Raw genomic sequence first — 18,467 nt, 5'->3', positions numbered from 1 at the left:
AGTGTGCTTTCGGAGTCATCGTACCACTGCGAGGCTACTCAAAGCTTCTTCAGTGTATAGACCTAAAATGTTGGGAGAACATATTTTGGGAGGGTGAGCGAGTGTGACAGTGCGCTACGTGTCTCCGGAGGGCCGCTATTTCCGGCGCATCTTCCCTTCGTGGGATCCCGGAGGCGCTTGAGCAAGAGGCTGTATGGCGCGAGGAATCGTCGGGGGCCAAGGCTCATAAGGGTCCGAAAGTCGACAGCCTGGCCGACAGCTTTATTCGCACTCCGACAAGCATTCAACTGGTCAAGCACACACTGGAAGAGTGACAGGGGCGCCGGCAGGAGGGCAAAGGACGGGGAATGCCGCAGGCGCTGGCGCTTAGAGGAAGGCGAGGGAGACGGTCCAACCTGGAAAGAAGGATCGCCCGGATGGGCGGGAAAAGAAAGGAGAAAAAAACGAGTCAGTGGGGTTACGAGCAAGGTCCTAGACGACACCGCTGGCCAGTCGGTCCTCCGGCGCCCGAAGCGCCCAAGCCATCGGGGAGAAGCTGAGCCTCAGCGAATGAACAAGGCCGACTTCGCATTCTCTCCGTTCCTTGTGACGAAGACTTTGGCGCCAACGCAGCGGCATGTAAGCTTGGCACCCCAGGATTTGCATCGTGAACTTGACATTATGTAATTCTTGAATATATCTGCTGTGTTCCAACTGAGTCTGGCGGTGTCTCTCTCCGTCCCGTGTGGATCCGCGCAGTTTGGGAGGTCGTCACACTTTCAAGAGGTCTTTTACCGTCAGGATCCGATCTGTCGAAACGCTAGACTTAAAAGGGGCCTTCAGAAGACAGGTCCTATTTCTGGCCACTCAAAGGCGTCTCAAAGGCGATTAAAGTTTTGGCGGGCTTTTTAGCCTTGGTATAGATACGGGGCATAGCACTCGTTCTTTGTAAGCCCTATTAACGCGATAGCGTTAAAGGCTCCGTTCCCCAGAAAATCCGGTGTCGGCGTTGTGAGCGAAAAATCCCGAGCATGACTCTGGCAGGTGGTGCCCAGAGAACATCCTAGGTGAGAGGTGGGTCACCTAGGTCACGTGACCTTCCAGCATCATCACAGCCTGCCCGCCGTATAGTGAGCAAACTGCCCACCGTGGCAGGTGGCAGTTAAATTAATGATTGGTCGCTCGGGAAGGGCAACCTGGACTGCACAAGGGCCACCGCTGGAAGCACCTGCCATCGCAGGGCAGTAGCGCATCCCTCGACCGCTGCGCCACTGCGCCAAGATAGGTATGGGGAGTCCCAGGTCTCTATGAATGTACGGTAGGGAATGAACCTTTGCATATACGGAAACTAACCCATTACGCTATCGTGCCATACCCATAAGGCGGAGCCTAAGTGTACCTTCATTTTTTTTTCTGATGCACCAGGCGTCTGCACCAGGTGCTGGGGACATGATTTATTCCAGGTATACTTTTCCTCCACGGCCCCATTTAGTGCAACCAGCTCAGATGTTGCTTGTGCCGTTTGTTTTGGATAAGATCTTTCATTCATCCAAATAAAGAGCGTTGTTTTGATGTTCTTCTCTTCATTTACGAGAAACAGTGGCAGCTGACGCCAGCATCAAGCTTGCAGCGTGCATCAGGGTTATTGTGCAGTGAAAAGTCAAGCTTGAAGTGGCCCCACAGTGCTCTAGCTCCTATTTTGCAGAAAAAATGAACAGACGAACAAAATGGTAGCTACAAATCGTATTGCAAACACCTTCTAAGCTGCGTACATTCATGTAGAAACGGTCTTAGTGTTGCTCATTCTAGACTTTTTTTTTATGACGTTTGGAAGAGGTATTCTGTAGACCACTAGATGTTTCTTGACTGCGCCTAGAAGATTAACTCTGAAACGTCTTTTGACCAGGTCATTAGACGAACTATATGACTGATTTAAGACGTTAACCAGCTGAAAACGGATTTTCCCCACATGTTTAATAGCCGTTTTCTTCGTTTCGGATAGTTGCTTTGAAGACGTCTTAAATCTCAGTTTGTGCTACCGGGATACCACCTGCTCGATTTTGGTCAAAGAAGGGTGAAGAGGGGTTAGATTCGGTGGGAGTTTCTATAATTTACTTACCTAGCTGTGCCGCCAATGGAACTCGACCCAGTCCATCGAAGCGGAAGAGGCTGCAATAGCTAGCCCCGGTTCCGTAACGCGAAGCACGTCCTCCTCGCACCAGGTTACATGCAAAATCGATGGTTGAAGGCGACGCGACCCAGAATTGTAGGCCTCAAATAGATTCGACATGCCTTAAGTTTTTCTCATGACTGTAAGATAGAGTCTAAAAATTCAGGTGATCGACATTCCATTTGCTCGGCTTTCCGGCAAAGAGGAGCTAGCATAACAGTTATTTTTTATGGATTGTCTTGCAAGGTGAGATACGCGTGTTGTGACGTGCTCGATCCCAATACATGCGTACCGCGCTTCAGAGGTCGGTGCAGAAGCGCACACGGCGCAAATGCTGTATAGTTATAGCCGAATGCTTAAATTACGAGCATATTGTGACAGATTACGGGACTGTTTACTATAAGTGCGAAGCGAAGGCACCGAGCGAATGCGTATCTCTGCAGCGGCGATGAACAGGCCGACAAGCTTGCCAAGGCGAAGATGAGCTCCACCACAATGCATGGGAGAACGACCAGAAAGCCAGCAGCGCGAATGATGCGCTTCCGGGTAAACAGCGACCTTGTTTGGGAAAGACTAAGCAAGCGCCAAGCCCGCATCTTTGTCCTGTCGCGAAAGTTCTCATACGTGGCGCTTAAACCCCCTCGGGTTCGAAGTTAGCGCGAACCGAACGGACACCGCACTGCCGTCGTCTCACGCGAGCAGATATGCGGCGGGCGCACTCCAACTTCGACTGGAGGACACTGCGCTCCTCAAAGAAAGCCTCAGCGTTTACAACGCGTACTTCGGCACGCGGCAGAAAATCATACGTGCCTCAGATGTTTGCAATGGAAATAGGCAGAGGTGATTTTGCAGTTCGCACGCTGCAAGCAAACGAAGTGCGCCAAACGATGCATCCGGAGTAGTACTTGTATGATGTTTGTTATGCGCGTAGCAGAGCAATAGCTGAACTCTAGTACGAGCACCGAACTCGAGTCGTGCCATTCTGGGCAGTGATCGTAAATATTCTTGAAACAACTTGATGTATAGCTATTGTACCGTTATGTGCGCAACTTCATTCAGTCCTGCACCGCATGGCAGCGCCGAAAAAACCCACCTCGTCGACTCGCCGCTCCTCTGCAACCCCTGTCTTGTCCAGCGCAGCCCTTCGAGCGTGTTAGCATTGACCTCTACGGCTCTCTTCCCAGCACATCAGCCGGCAACCGCTGGATTATCGTCGCCATCGATCATCTTACTCGCTACGCCGAAGCGTCGCCTTTACCATCTGGTACAGCCCGCGACATTGCATCCTTCATCCTTCACCGCATCATTCTTCGCCATGGTGCTCCCAAAGAGTTGCTGAGTGACAGAGGTCCGGCCTTTCTATCTGAAGTTCTATCGGATTCTAGTTTCTATCGGATTCGATTTATTGAAAACTTATCAGCACGTGAACATACTCAAGGTTTTTTCTATGAAAACAAGATTCTTACATTTACTAACGTATTTCGCCAAGTACTAGCACTCAGAATATACAACGAAATCAAACGTGATCAACCAGGCTTTTTCGCAACATATGAACGCGCTCACTGTGGCTACGAGTTGAGAAATGTATTGTTTACCTCAAACCTGACCAGAACATCTTATGGGAAGCAGTCGGTTAACTTTCAAATCCCTGCACTTTTAAACATGTTTCAGGAAATTGTTCAAATAGTCTCTAACTCCAACTCAGTAAATAGTTTTAAGAGACAAGTTAAAACTTTTTTACTAGATAAAACATAACTACGCTGTTTTGATGTATGCTGTTTTAATTTGTTTGATTTGTTTTTTCTTAATTGTTTTTTTTTATGTACGGTATTCTATTGTATCTTGAGTTGTGCCTTTGCACAACTCAACTTTGCACAACTGCCTGCTCAGTGATTGATGTTTCTAATAATGGCGTCTTGTACAGCATCTTTCTGATTGTTTTGTAACTGCAAAGTTTTGCTGCCTCCTTATTCTTTCTTGTTCTTGGCGCGACCGGCCACTTGTATATATCCTGATGCAATATTCCGGAGACGAGGCCTCGTCAGGCGTGCATTAAACGCCTTTTGCCTCGTCTACCTTGGCAGTGCTTTATGCCAATGTGTGTTATTCGGTCTTGTATTGTAACCAGTTCTGTCAAAATAAAATGATCAAACAAACAAATCAAACAAAGTTGTGGAAGGTCTCCTTCAGGAATGCAACATCGTTCGCCGCACCACCTCCGTCTACCATCCGCAGACAAATGGCCTGGTTGAGCGTTTCAACCGCACTCTTGGCGACATGCTGGCCATGTATGTAGCTTCCGATCACTGCAACTGGGACCGCGTTCTACCTTTCGTCACCTATGCTTATAACTCCGCTGCTCAAGCCACCACCGGATTCTCTCCATACTTTCTCCTCTACGGCCGTGAGCCTTCTTGCACAATGGACACTATTCTCCCTTACCGTCCTGATGCTTCTGAATTTACGACTCTTTCTCAAGCCGCCACTTATGCCGAAGAATGCCGCCAGCTTGCCCGGTCTTTCACTTCACACGTCCAGCAGCAGCAGAAATGCACCTGCGATTCCTCAACACTTCTTCCCACTTATCTTCCTGACACTTTGGTCTGGCTGTGGGTGCCTTCCTCAAGTCCCGGCCTTTCCTCTAAACTTCTCAGCTAGTACCACGGCTCCTACCTTATTCTTAAGCAGACTTCCCCCGTCAATTACCTCATCGAACCCCTTACTCCGTCCACTGATCTTCGTCGCCGAGGCCGTGAAATAGTCCAAACCGACCGCCTAAAACCATACTACTGTAGCGAAGCGTGCTTCCGTGCCGGGACGAGAGCTCCGCCGCATCCAAGAAGGGGACCAGCAGGAGTCGATAAGATGTATTGATCTACTTGATTTATTAAAAATAGATGCGAATCACTGGTTAAACTTAGAAACTGAGACAAAAATATAACATGTCACATAGTAAAACAGTCAGTCATACCCCGGGGCGTGCAGCATCTTTGGAGCGGAGGTCCCGAGCAGCAGCCGGGAGGCAGCCGTTCCTCTCTCGAGAGAGTCCTTTTTGGTGAGAAACCCGTTCTTAAATACACTTCACCAGCATTCTGGCGACCCTTTTCTCGACCAATCAAAAAAGCCGTTACCGGAGCTAACCAGAGGAGCTCCGGCAGCATTCTGAGGACCCTTTTTGGGACCAATTAGACCAATCAGGAAAGCCGTTACCGGAACCAATCAGAACACATCCTTTCAAGACATGCCGACAGCAAACTCATACACTTTCTCAGACTAAAATACACAAAAACACCAGTGTGCGCCAGCTCGCAACCTTGTACGAGTAGGGACGGAATGCGCGCGCGTTTGTGTGTGTGTGTTGTGCGCAAACCGGGTGACGACGGACCTAACTGCCCAAACGCATACCGCGGAACGCGGGCCAGAGAGCCCCCCGCGGCAAGACCCGGGAAACGGAGCCAGAAAGCCGTCGGGAATCCACAGCAAAACACCGACTCTGTAACCTGATCCGACCGCGCCTAGCTAAAGGAAGTGGGGGACGCACGCGGGACCACTCCGCAGGGGAGCTGCGTCTTCCTCGCAACAAGAGGGCCGCAACTATACGAAAACCGATGGCACCAAGAACGCACTCTTCCCGTCGGCTCCCGGCTCCAGCATTTGGCGCGAAAAACTCGAAAACTCGCTATGCGACACTATGACCCCGCCGTCGTCACATCACCCTAGGCCGCCAGGATGGCGCCTTTCCGCCCGGGGGCAGTTGTCAGACAGGCCTTCGGCTCCCGAACTCTCGGCGGCTGGCGCTTAAGGAAGACGACGACGAAAAGTGAAAACCGTGCCGATGCTGGTGCGTGTGTTGGACTGATCGCTGCCTCTGGTTTGTACCGGGACTGTGCCGCTAGTCGTTCGCGTCGCAGCGCCTTGAAAGACTTCCTGCACTACACTAGCATCATAGATGGTAAACCAAATGACAACAACGAGAACAAAATCGAGCAGATCGATCGCCGAGCGAACATCAAATGGCTGGACTTTGAGATCCGCCCGACGTACTCGAGGAAAAAAAAAAAGTACGTCCGACGTACCTTTAGCCACCGCCTAAAATCAATGCGCTGATGGCCATTGCATGCGGACCGCCCCGGCGTGGTTCGGAAAACGGAGTCCTGCCTGGTCGATCACGTCATGGCGTCCTGCCACCATGCATTCGACGACAGGCTGCTAACGCATCGGCAAAGAAAGTGAGCGTGCGCCAGTGATCATCTCATTTTCGATCAGTACATATATCGGACGCGGTGCGCACTCAAGAGGGGGTTTGTTGAGTATAGTGGAACGCGTAAAGCTGCGGCCCGCCTGCTCTGCAGAGGTTGTTTCGCGCCGAGCGATTTCATCCATCACAGGCTTCGTCTGTTAGAATCCAGAAACTGCATATCTTAGTCCACAGAGAGCAAGAAAACAAGTGACGGAAGCACAAGCCCCGAATCCCGCCTCGGGCAGCCGCACACCCGCGCGCTGGGGAAGTCGAAACCATGCCGCTAGATGTATCTAAACGGAATTATTGGTGTGGTTTCACTTTGGCCTCTTCGCTTCGCTACAGCGTTTGGGCCCAGTCACGTACGGGGCTTGCATACCGGCCAAACCGATACGCGAGTGTTGGGCGGGGATACGTGTCGTCGTGAACGCAGCGTCTGAGACGACAGTCCTCAGCGGGCGCCTTGCATTCAAGCGTCGCAAGGGAGCGTCGTTGGGATGGTCTCTTTCTCATGTAGCTGCTGCTATGTCCGTTTTGCGAGCTATCTGGTTGCGTTTTGGTAGCAGTGCATTACGCTTTGCGCCTCCGATGACCGTTTCTCCAGTAAAGAGGTTTTTGCCAAATCTTACAGTGTTTCACGACAACATTCTGTGAGCTCCTCTATGGCGTAAGCATCGAGTCAATATCATGATAGATTTTTTTTTTCACTCAACACTGTAATCTAGTTCAAATAATTGTAAAACAGGTATTACCCTGCTGAAAAAAAGTTCTATGATGCAATAACCTCATAGATCATTCATCATAGAATATCATACAATCTGTATGACATGAGTCCATGGTTGAATTGGTACTAACTTGAATTGGTACTAACACTCAACTACTTTGAATTCGATTCTTCTTACTACCTTCAAGTATTTGGAACAAGCATGGGCACTCCCTTCGCACCCACCTACGCGAACATTTTTTATGGGACTACTAGAATCTAAACTTCTAAATTCATTTCTAAAAAAACCACTTATATACCTGCGTTACATAGACGATATTTTCATGATATGAGAGCATGGGGCTGAGACCCTGAAGGCATTCGTCACACATTTCAATTCATTCCACTCCAGCATTAAATTCACCTTCAACTCCTCGAAAACGCAAGTCAATTTCCTTGACACCACTGCCCATTTAGAAAATAGCAAGCTCAAAACCACACTTTACAGGAAGCCTACTGACCGACAACAATACTTAGATTTCACTAGCCATCATCCAAGACACTGCAAACAAGGTATATTCGTAGGACAGGCAACGAGACTAAAAAGAATATGTAGCGACGACGACGACTACCTGAAACACCTCCACTCGCTAAAAAACACACCAATCACCAGAAACCATCCACAGACATCCCTTAATAATGCGTTCCAACGAGCAACCACTTTGAAACGAGATGTAGTTCTTAAAAAACGAACAAAAGCTAACAGTCAATGACCTACTGCACTTATAACGAAATACTCAAACGCGCTTCCAAACATAAACAATATCCTGCGGAAATACCACCCCATTTTAACTGGTAACGACCCTCTCAAGAAAATATTTCCCGACGCACCAAGCGTAACATACAGACGCGACACAAACCTGAAGGACATCCTGGTGCATGCTAGGCTCGGTAAGAAACCACCACCGACAGTAACTTCATGCTCTCGACCTAGATGCAAGGCATGCAAACATTTACAAAGGGACACTACGGTTAAAAGTACGGCAAGCGATTTCAGTTTCGATATAAAGACCAGTTTTGACTGCACATCGTCCAATATTATCTACATGCTCCAGTGCTCCTTCTGCCAGAAACAATGAGTGCCAGATTAAACGGGCACCGGGCTGACACAATACAGAATGAACAGAAGGCAGTGTCGACCCATTTTAATCAACGCCATCACAAATTCGACGAACTCAAATTGTTCATTCTTCAGTCAGGCTTCAAATCGACTAGGGACAGAAAATACAGAGAAGCATTCCTAATCCACAAATTTAAAACACTGCAACCAACAGGGATTAACATGTCCAGAGGAAACCTGGTATCTCTCAGGTACATTCCAGGGTTAGCATAATTTTAAATTAACAAATGTCTTGCACGTGGTCAGACCATTTCCTAGAACCTCGCATAAGTATATTATCGCTCTTTGCACCCTTCCCACGTCACATCTTCGACCCCATTTCCGGCCTTCTCACCCTCTCCCTTTGTTCACTTTTTTTTTCTCTCCTAATCCTCTACTATCAGTTCTCGGAAACCATGACATTCCTGTTACCCCCTCTGCCCCACCTTTTGGCTTTCTCTGAACTCCAGCCATTCCCCCCCCCCCCCCCCCCCCTGCCTTGTCCTTCCTTGGAAATGCCCCCCCTTTCTATCTCCTTCCAGTGCCAGCCTATTTTGTTTGCCTTGTTCTCATTTCCCTGTACCACGCTGACTAATCCTCTTATCTGAGTTTTCCAGGTCCACCCAGCACCTCCCCCCCGTCGCAGCCCCTTCAAAGCCTTTTTTCATTACACACCCCCGGGATATAAGTTTTTCCACTATTGTAGCTTAATCAAGATTCACCTCCCTCCCCTTCCTGACACGCATCCCCTCTCACACTACTTTCCTTCCCCACCCCCGGGGCCTTCCTCCTCGGAGCGAAGGCCCTATTTAACCCCTGCCAGTGATGAACGCTTTGCCCAGACGAAGACAAGTCCCCTTGTCGAAACGTTGGCTCAAGCAACCTGAGGTTTTTCCCTCCCTTGTTCATTTTGTAATCTGTATGACATATCATACGAACTGTATGATATATAATAGATTGTATGATATTCTATGATGAATGATCTATGAGGTTACTGCATCATAGAAGTTTTTTTCAGTAGGGTAGTCTACAAAATGGAGTTTATTGCTATTCTTCCTCCTTCCCTTTTCTTATTTAGTGCCCGGTAGGCCGTCAGGTATAATAAATTATATTGATGATAGGTGAAAAGAATATGTTTCCAATTGATCTATTTTCTTTCATTGGTGTGGTGAAAGGACTGTTCTTTAGCAATTTCAACTGCATGTATTTATGCGCAAAACTGTTCAAAATATTCGCTTCGCAAGCTAAAGCTTGATATTTGTACACCCCAAATTTAAACATAAAGAGACATCATTCCCCCTTCCCCTCCCACTCAAAAAAAAAAAGAAGTAGTGATGTCACAAGGTACGTGTCGTTATGCGGAGGAAAAAAAAAGCATGGTAGAACATTAGAGTGTTCAGCACGCCACATGACAATGAACGCGAAGTTTAGATAGCGCTCGTCTCTTCTTCCGTTGGCCTAAAAGAAGGTAAAGCTCAAGAAGACAGTGGTTGGGCGCTATTTTTGAGCACCCGAGTTTGCGAGCAATGAACTGTAACTGAATTGTGTTGATCGAGTTTTGTAGACATAAAAAGAGGCACTAGCACGATATTCGGCAAAGTCAATTAGTATTTGAAGACCACGTATAGCACATACAGGAGCCGATCGAGCCGAGCAGGGAGAAGTTGAGCGGTAGCTGTCCGAGGGAAGGGCACTTGTTCTGCCACTAGAACGGTCGCGGCACTCCGAGAGCAGTACACCGTGCGACGACGCTTGCTTCCCCACTATTCTTTGCGTGCGTTCTAGTTGTTTCAAATGCGTTCGAACCGATTGTAGTTTGACTTCACAGCCGAACTTGCGCTGGTATCCGTAGTTTTTAAACGAAATTCGGTTCAGATGTCATTCGAGTCGACGGAGCACCACGGAGACATTCGGGATTTTCGAATGCCCCCGAAAAACCAACGCGGTCCGCACCATGGTCCGCACCTGAAAATTACCGTCGCTGTCGCCTCGCTCCGCCTTCAGACCCGCCGCGTGACTGCTTTAGCTCTGTAGATGTTGATTTCGATATCTGCTGCTGGCTTTTTTCTGTTGCTTGCTGAGGAAATAGCTCGTGCACTCGCTAAATGAGGGCTTCAGGATAAGTGTACGTCATTCAGAATTTACCGAGTGAGCGTGAAGCTTCCACAGGAATGCGCCGATTACGACAACTGCACTCCAGTATTCTTGAAAAGAACGGCGGCGCAACAAGGACACTAACAAGAGAGGGGACACCACATGCGCACGTGGTGTCCCCTCTCTTGTTAGTGTCCTTGTTGCGCCGCCGTTCATTTCATCATGCACCAACTCGCCCCTCAGGCCATTCTTCTCCAGTATTCTTGTTTACATCTCTGTGTACAAACAACTCGGGCTCGTTCGTATGACACAGCTTATAATACTTAAGCTCTTATCTTTTGTACCGGTTGTACCTTGCTTCTTTACACAGTACAACCATTCTGTGGGAAATGTCACAGTGATCGCCCGCCTGGGAAACAATTGATAGTCGGTTTGCTGACATCGCGTAGGAACGGCGTTTCTCGCTAATTGTCCCTGCTTTCACTGGTGTGAATAATACTCGATCGTAAATCCGTTTATTCAGAAAGATTTTCGGTAACCGTTTGCATTAATTAGAATGGCTTAATTTGTTATCTACAATTGACGGCGACAACGGCTGTTGGCCGCCTAAAGCATTCCTAACAGGCAGACTGGGTCACATTGGCGCGTCCCGCTCATTGTATGCGCGTATGCAGTGTAAGCAAGCCTCCATTTCAGGTCACTGCTGTTAAGCCTACACTCGGTGGCCATTTGCATTCATTAAAACTTGTAAATTCACTCTCCACAATCGCTGAAATCGCACACACGAACCCCACAGGCGGCAAGAATATAAGATCTTAACGTCACGTGACATCTTCGCACCTTGCTTTTCACGGGGTAGCAAGATGGAATGTTCTGTGCGATATCAATGCACAGCAAAAATCCCATGCTCGAAATTATTCCTGAGCCCTCTACTTGGACATCTCTTTCTCTCTTGTTTCACTCTCAACTTCCCTTCCCTCACGGCGCGGTTGAGGTGTACATCGAGAAGTGAGAAAGTTAATGCGCCTTTCATTTCTTCAAAACCAATTTTCGACTGCGCTCGCTGCAGCTGCTCCTGTTCTAGCCCTGGTTGAAAGTGAGGGAGTGAGTAACAACTTTAAATATCCAGAAAGGAAAGGGGGCAGCGAGGGGAGGTGGTGAATGGGGAGGGGCGTCCTATGCGGGACAGGCCTTCGCTAACCTTCTGTGCCCAATCCAGGATCTTGTCCTGGAGATCAGGCGCTGGGCTGCGCAGAGCAGCCTCCCACTGCACATTAGAATGAATATTGAGGGATTGTGATGGAGGTTGATGAACACAGCCCGACATGATGTGGTCGAGGTTGGCCGAGGAAGGATAGATAGATAGCTGAGTGGATGAGATGGCGAAAGGTAGGAGTGGGAAAAGAGCGAGTCTGAAGCTGACGCCACAGAATCTCGCGATACTAAGAGGTTTTCAGATGTGCAGGTGGGCATGCAAGGTGTCCGAGACGGAAGTGCTGACATGTGTCATGAAAGGAGAGGAGGCGGTCCTACGCAGTGAGCGGGAGCACGTGGTCGGAGATGGACTTTATGGCCGGCACCCGGACAGTGAAACCTCGGGCACAGAAGCTCCTAGTGGAAGGCGCTCGAGATCACTTTTATAGGAGGGCTGCTCCTATTTGCTCACTGGAATGCGCCATTAGACGAAGTAGGGAAGGGGCGGATTTATCGGTCCCTCTTGTAATGGGGGAAGGGAGGGGGGAGGAGGGGGTTGTACATGAACCATGCATTTCTTGGACATTTTTTTTTTTTGTTGAAAGATTAGCGTTTAGCGTGGTTTTTCTTAAAAATTCTCTCTTGCCTCTCCTTAAATCCGCCCTTGAAATAGTGGTGTAAAAAGTGATTGCTGAAGTAAACATGAGACAAGTTTGAACATCTCATGTGCAGGATATATGGTAGGGTAGTTGCGCACTCTGTGTCAGCTGCACGGGACTGCTCACTTGCCTCGCACTTTCACAATGCGATCAGGGCAGTATCGTCGAACATACGGAGGACAGGCACTTTCTAGAATAGGATCGAAAGCTACACAAATGAAATGGAGCTTAAAAAAAGCACCGGTAAATTGAAGCAAAAGAAGATGCTGCGTAATGAGAAAATAAGAATTGGGGAACGTTCAAGCAAGTGCTTGCTGCAGCGGTATACAGGAACCTTTCAATGAAATAACTGACCAGAATGAAGACGTGTGTGCACTACGCAGGAAGCGAGGTTGGTTAAATTTGAGCAGCCAGATCACTGAAACGAACACTGCATATAACATCATGTGCAAAAATTTCTTCGGTGATCCAGGGTAAAAAATGAAGCCCCGTCTAGTAGGGAAGTATCACTGTTACAAAATATCTCCAAAAAACTCGAGCTCCACAAGAATTTTTACCGAAACAGTTAGCGGCAGTAAGCAGGAAAAAAGTTAAATGCAGTGTTCACTTTTGTATTTGCGAGAGATAGGGCTCTAGTTTTGTCTATAAACAAACCAAACCGTTCAATATTTACAGAAAGAACAAGCAGAAAATGTAAAGAAGCATTGAATTTTCCGCGCAGTTTAAATTCTAGGAAAATTCAACGCTTTTTATATATTTTAATAACTAATATAATTTTCAGAGGCCATGAGCAAAAAAAATGCTCAGATAGTTTCATTAATACTTACACCATTCAAAACACCCCAAAATGTTATTCAGACGATGAATTAGCTTCTGACACCGTGTTCTGACCTATCTCCAATGCCACAGAATGTCGAAATTTATATAGCATTAAAAAATTTGCCTCACTGTGCTTTTAGAAGTCCCTGCATAGTCAAATACAGCAGATTTCTGAATGACTGCACGACGATCTGGTAAGGGCGGCTTATATTGTGAAGAAAAATCAGCGACCACTCAGCGGCAAACAAATATTTCTGAAAATATTATACGAAGCACGAAGTGGCAGAAGCCACTTTAGAAATGAAGAGTGGCTGGGAATCCCGACTTCTGTCCATATTGAAATTTTTAATCCACCAATTTTTGGTTTAAAATACGTAGCACACGTCCTCAGAAGGCACTGGCTAAATACGTTTATCACCTACATGCACAAAGCTCAGAGAAAAATACAGCTTTGAACGACTGAATCAGCAATATAAAATTCAGACTTACCTGGAGCAAGAAGCCACGATCGCAAATGGTTTCGTTGTGCTTTCTGCAAGGCTAACTTCTTTCTCCGCATGTCTCGAAACGCATCTCCTGAAGTTTTTCTGAGCGTCATGGCCGTGCTGGTCTGTCACCGAAGATGCTTATGCGCGGAACAAAAACTCGAAGACGCATAAAAAAGGCAGGATTCTATGCTTTCGGCGCAGCAAGAGATCTCCATTTTATGAAGACGTTTTCTCCGCCCAGATTTCGTTTGCCCACTCGACGCAGGCGCGGTGTTAATTGGTCAGATGCACGGTACAAATCTGTCCAACCATGAGCGCCATATAAACTCGTATCGGGCGCTGCTGTACCTCTCTGGCATCTTTGTGCATTATTCTAAGTTCTTAAACGCCAATTACTGCATAAATTTGGTCCGCTGTGAACCATTTCTTTAGAAAATCTCGTCATGCAAAAGTTTTTGACATCGTGCCGCAACACTGGAAGAGGTCTTGCGTGATATGTCGAACTCGAAGGGAATCGCGAAATAGTTCTATATATCGATAATTCAATGTATGACAAAATGGCAAAAATGGTTGTAGCCTCCTGAGACCCGTCTTCAGAAATCTGTCCAATATATCGGACATTATCTATTAAGCGAGTACTTCTACACCAAAGCATTCATCTTCATAAAACCCGGTTGTCCAATATATTGGACAACGGTGGTGTCATCTGTGCATTCTTTTTGAAATTAAAGTGTTTACTTTCCCGCCAAAACACTTTGACAATGGTAGCGTTCAGTGTTGCGGCGTTCTACGCCACCTGTGGGAGAAGTAAGCATTGTTTCGGCTATTTTTATCTGTTTTGAGCGCATAAATTTGGTCTGATATGAACAAAAATAGAAGAGAAAACACGCTGATATCAGCATTTTAACTCTGCACGCCTTCACTTTTCTCTTCTTTTAATTTGATTTCGCGTGTCCAATACGTTGGACGCTGGGATTCAACCGGGTTATTTTGACCGCGCTTTTGAGATGGCTCTGCTAATAACAGTAAACGAATACTGCTGGTATTTAACCACTGGGAACGAAATCACGTCTTTTTTTTTTTTTCTAGGAGACAGGCCTCGCGTTTCTGATAAGACTGCCGAAGTAGTTTTGCAAAGAACTGCGCAAGGAAACACATCGGACATTGACCTATCGGATCGATCCAAAGTTCAGTGTACCACTTGACGGTAAAGGCACAGACGAAACCAGCGGCGACGATTGTCCCTCAATGGTGACCTCCAAATTTATCTGGGCTACCCGCAAAATTTTCCTTCGTCCGAATTTCACCAAAATTGGCGTCCAACCTAATTTGAGTATGACCAAAACAATGGTCGCCTCCAAATTTAGGTGAGCCAACCGAGAAATTTGGCCCACCGGAGACCTGAAATTTGACTCAGACCGAATTTGACAGAAATTGCGGTTCAATTTGAGGATGGCCAACTCAATGATGACCTCCAAATTTAGGTGGGCCACCCCCGAAATGTGACTTCGATCGAATATGGCAAAATTGCTCTCCTACCTAATTTGAGTACAGCCAACTAAATGTTGACCTTCCTGATTCAGAGCACTTTTTCTTACAAGTTTCACAGCTATATTTCAAGTAATTAGTGGCATACCTACTGGGTGGAAAACCACGGCTAGAGTCCTGATGTCCAATATATTGGACATCGTGCTGAGCCAACGATGATTTCAAAATAAAAATGAAAAGAAATCTGCATGCAACAAGAACCATGCACACAAGTATGTTCAATGTCGCAGCAATGTTGTTTATGACATCCTTCTCACTTGTTGAGATTCGTATGTGGGCCAGACTGGTAGATGCTTCAGTGAGCGCTTGCGTGAGCATGCCTACGTATTCTCTGAAAGCGAGGCACGACAATCATTTGAAAATCATTGCCAAAATTGCGCAGCTGAGCTCCACTATCCGAAGGATGCCACAACATCAAACCGCACAAAAACCAGTTAACTCGCGAAATTCGTGAAGCATACCATATAATCGAAAAAGGCGATAAGTGCATCAGCTGTCAATTTTCATATTGGCCTGGGTCCGAACACGTTTGCTTCGACTTTCGCTTACTCTAAAATTCTTTTTCACCTTTTTGTGCTATCCCCCCCCCCCACACACACACGCACGCACGCACGCACACATACACACTTCCCTAAATATATAGTTTCGCTGAAAGGCAATAGGATGGTTGATAGTGTGTCATTTTTTCCACTCGTTCTGTCTTTGTGCTGTTTAACTATTTCCACCAAAACAGCGCCTACGGGGGCCACCTACAAGTTTGCACTCATGGCTCTGTGAGCAAGAATGAGCGGTCATGGTCAGCCGCCTTTGTGGTGCCCGTGGTGCCTGATCCTTGGTATCTTTCAGGGTGGCCGACTTCAAAGAGCAGTGTCGTCAATTTCAGCTGAATCAATGGACATTGAAAAGTCACTGATGCGTATTTATTACTGCTGGTCACAGTGGCCACATTGCTGCGGGCCACATAGGTACTCTCTTGTATCGTCTGGGCACCAACTCCCCCTACACGCTGGCATGGCTGCACAAGATTGACCGTGCCACCTCACCTTTGTGCATCAATTGTTCTGTGAGGGGTGACTCATTTCCTTTTAGTGTCCCCATGTTTCTGTGACGAACGTGAGCCACTCTTGTGCAGTCTGAGGAGAATGAATGCTCCGTTGGACGACGTCTCTAGCGTCGTGTGCACTGAGGGCTCACTAACTGAGCGGCGAGCAGTAGCCGAAAATATTCCGAGTTTTTAGAGGGCACTGGCGTTTTGGGACAGTGATATAGAGACACCTCCATTGAGATTCAGGCTGCGCAATAGCCGACCGATCACTGCAAGGCTAATCCCCGTTGCATATAAACACCACCACCACCGCTACATTCCTAGCCTAGGCGGCCGTGCAACCAAGACGCACTGCGCCCGCAGCTGCCAGAGAGGTTGCTTCAATAAACAACGAGCAAGAACAAATCAGTAGATGGACGGGAGAGGAGCTTAACTGGCGATAAGAGAGACTGCACCGCATCTTTTTGCTGTTTGCCACCTAGTCTCAAGAAGACGTCAATGAAACCCAAGCGCAATTAGCGACTTACAAATTACATATACAGTGATAACACTAAGCTTTACGGAGAGAACTTGTGGAATTATGGGTGAGTCTCCCGGCCCGCATTCCCACTCTGCGACTGCAGCGCCTTCGCTTTCTAACCGCGGAGAGGTTCGTTCTCGAGGGAACAATGGGAGGGACAACAAGGCGTGATCCCTCATGGGATGTTTATTAACGCGAAAACATTATATGGCTCAGTTCGAGGTCATTTGTCCGCAAACGTGTGCGCTGAAAACGTCACGAGTCAACGACACACTAAGTCACGTGACAACCGTATAATATGAAACGTCACGAGTCAACGACACACTAAGTCACGTGACAACCGTGTAATATGACGTAATGACAAGTCACGTGACAACCACGTAATGTGACCTCATACCAAGTCACGTGACAGATGATTGCAAGAGTTCAGGCCACATGACAAGTAAGCTGAATGACAGCTTTAAGAACAAACACCAAGGTCGGTGACGAGAGCGTGCATTTGGTGCGTTAGGACTGATGCTTGGGCGAGTTGGTATGCCATGTTCAAGAAGAACAGCGCGAAAAGACAAGGACCACAGGAAGATACACAAAGACTGCGCTTGTCTTTGTGTATCTTCCTGTGGTCCTTGTCTTTTCGCGCTGTTCTTCATTTGGTGCGCTCGCTTCGCTGCCCGGAACCAAAAGTCCAGCGGCAGGGCGCGGGATCTTCCCGTGGGCCTGCCGCTGGAGGTAACCAGAGCGAGCGGCTGCAACCGCTCGCGATGCTGGCCGGATCCCGAAGAGCTTGCTGACTTGGTTGACTGGAGTTAAGGTTCCTCTCACCGGTCTCGAGACGGAGGGGTAAACAGGTTTTCCACAACCGATTTTACTTTCCTAGCTGCATTCTTCCCATTCCTTATGAAGGCTCAAGGTGCGGACGTTTTTCCGAAATGTTCGGTTAGAAAACTGCAAAAGCAACCTCAGGTAGCAGTCCTTAATGCACTCTACAATGAAATACTTGACCTGGCCTCATTTGCATAGGTATATGGTCCTTTGCGAACTGTTGTACGACTACAGTCGCGCTGCAGCAGCTGTTGGAATGCAAAATTTCTTCAGGAGCAAGAACTCCCCACGGCGCCATGGCTCAGTGGCGATGGGCAATTAGTGCTGAACTCAAGTTCGTTGCATTGGATCCCGGTCGCGGCGGCCGCATATAGATGGAAGCGAAATGCAGAAGACGTCCGTGTGCTGTGCGACGTTAGCGCATGTTAAGAGAACCCCAGATGGTCGGTATTTACCTGGAGCCTGCACTGCGGAGCCTCTTTGTATCTCTTCCACATTTCATTCCCTCCCTCATGCTTTACCTCACGGTGAGAGTGCGACCCCTACTGCGCCTTTCCTTTCCTCGCTAAACATGTACACTCCACCGGAGATTTCTCTGCTCCACTTCCAGGCCCTAGAAACTCTTCTTCCCCCTCCTTTTAGGGAAAAGGAGGAGGGCGTCTTTTGACTAGTTAAGTAGCGTTCTAATGAGAACATATTTTCAAAGCTGGGATTATTGATTTTTAAGTATACAACATTCACTCCAGCTCAGTCCCATATGTGACATGTGGCTTATTTCGGGCAGGAACTTGCGATAAGGGAAAATGACGCGAGAGGAATCGAGCGCACATACCTCTGCTTTGGTACTTCTGTTAATACTACTGAAGATATCCCCGATAACACTCTTCCAATGTTTCCAATCGCCTGCCGCTTTCCAGCTGTTTGTGCAGAAGCATATGAGGAATTCAAGAATGCTTCCGTTTCATCGGAAACAGGACGGTCGAACGGAGCCGGCGAAATTGCGGAAATGTTTTCATATACATATATG

The sequence above is a fragment of the Amblyomma mixtum genome, chromosome 3 (genome assembly GCF_055824585.1).
Source record: "Amblyomma mixtum isolate Tamu chromosome 3, ASM5582458v1, whole genome shotgun sequence".
In the NCBI taxonomy this organism is placed as follows: domain Eukaryota; kingdom Metazoa; phylum Arthropoda; class Arachnida; order Ixodida; family Ixodidae; genus Amblyomma; species Amblyomma mixtum.
This window is presented reverse-complemented; position numbering follows the sequence as displayed.